Genomic DNA, 1622 nt, shown 5'->3' with positions numbered 1-1622 from the left:
ATGACGGGTTAAGAGCGAGGGTTACTAACCCCAAGATTCCGAGTTCGAGTTCAGGCATTGACCTGAATAATAATAATAATAATAATAATAATAATAATAATAATAATAATAATAATAATAATAATAATAATAATAATAACAACAACATCGAAAAATACCTCAGGAATGAGAACCCAGGTTCGAAATTTCCCCAAGACATCTGATGAAGGCTGGAGGGTATATCAACCGAAACGTTGTGTTAACAACAAACAAGATGAGGACAAATATCCGTCGAATGTAAATAATGTAAATAACTAATTTTTACTTTTTATATCTTATATCCTAAATACTTATGGCTTTTCTAGTTTCATTTAATTAAATAATATCCCTGTGTTTTATTCCCATTTCGTTATTTTTACCCCTAAATAAAATTTATTCCTCTCTATATTTTTATTTTCTTATCCCTCAGTCCTCTCTTTAATTCTTTCTATTTGCTTGACGTCTTCAGAATATCTTACCCTAGTAAGTTAATATCTCCCACTACACCCCATTTGACGCCCCATCTTTTCTAACAACTTCATGTTTACATTACTTGTATATATGAATATGCAGTCCTCATCTCTCTCATTCAGTACGCTTTTTACCACCAGTTTTAATTCCTTTGAACAATTATGTAAGTATTAGCTATTTATACAAATCAGCCCTGATGATATCTGCTTATACTGTGTTTTTTTTTTTACATCTAGAACTCTTAACATAGTTCGAATCCTGCGGATCTGAAACACTGTTCGCCTAATGAACACAGATTGAAACCTGTGTAAGCACTTTTTATGCTTTTTCCCGTTAATTTATGTTCCTTTGGATTTTATTTGTATTAAATCGTTTGCTATGTTTTTATCGTGATACAAATAAAATAAGTATCCGTTATATATTTTTTCTCCATTTTCTTATATAAATATAACTATAAATTACTGTTTATTCTTATATATTGTGAAAATTCTCTCAATATATCATCGATAACATCATGCCGCTAGAAACCACTAGATAAGACCCTCAGTGTCATCGGGCGAGGTTGTACTTCCACGTGGTGCGTCTTTCTTTTGCAGTGCTTCTCCCTGGTTCGTCGATTTTTGCGATGGTTGAAACGAAGGAACGGCATGCTTCAGTGAAATTCTTTTTTCTCCTGGGGAAAACGGTGGCTAAAGCAGTTGTCATGCTTCAAATAGCTTACATGTACGCTGCCATGAGCAGAACACAACACAATTTTAGGAGTGGCTTCCACGCTTTGGTCACTTGTCACTTGTCGCTTGAAGGCCAACCTCGTTCAGGACGACCGTCGACCTCCTGAACGAATGAAAACATCATGAAAATCCATAAACTGATTTTGGTGGACTGTCACCGAACAATTAACGAACTTGTTGATATGACTGGTATGTACTGAATCTCCTCCCACCGAATTTTGAGTGAGAAATTGCGAATGAAAATTGCCAATGAAATTTGTACCTTGCTTGCTCATGGAAGATGAAAAGCACTCACAACTGATTACGTGTCGTGAACTGAAAAAAAACAGTTTAAGTTGATCTGGACCTTTTTTCGAAGGTCATCATTTGAGATGAAACCTGGTGCTACGGAATTCACAGATG

General features: G+C 35.0%; 1 protein-coding gene across 2 annotated transcripts in view; it reads left to right on the top strand.

The window, feature by feature from the left end:
• Positions 1 to 1622, top strand: part of LOC106878532 (arg8-vasotocin receptor) — a 184105-nt gene that overhangs the window by 160832 nt on the left and 21651 nt on the right. Inside the window, exon 2 of one of the 2 annotated variants that reach the window (XM_014927766.2) lies at positions 726 to 796. The exons of the other annotated variant lie outside the window; for it this stretch is intronic. The gene's annotated coding sequence lies outside the window, so the exon portion shown is untranslated. The remainder of the gene's footprint in view (positions 1 to 725; positions 797 to 1622) is intronic. 2 annotated transcript variants of the gene reach the window in all.

This window comes from Octopus bimaculoides, chromosome 4 (assembly GCF_001194135.2).
Source record: "Octopus bimaculoides isolate UCB-OBI-ISO-001 chromosome 4, ASM119413v2, whole genome shotgun sequence".
NCBI lineage: Eukaryota > Metazoa > Mollusca > Cephalopoda > Octopoda > Octopodidae > Octopus > Octopus bimaculoides.
The sequence above is the reverse complement of the archived record's forward strand: the minus strand, read 5'-3'. Positions and strand labels throughout refer to the sequence as shown.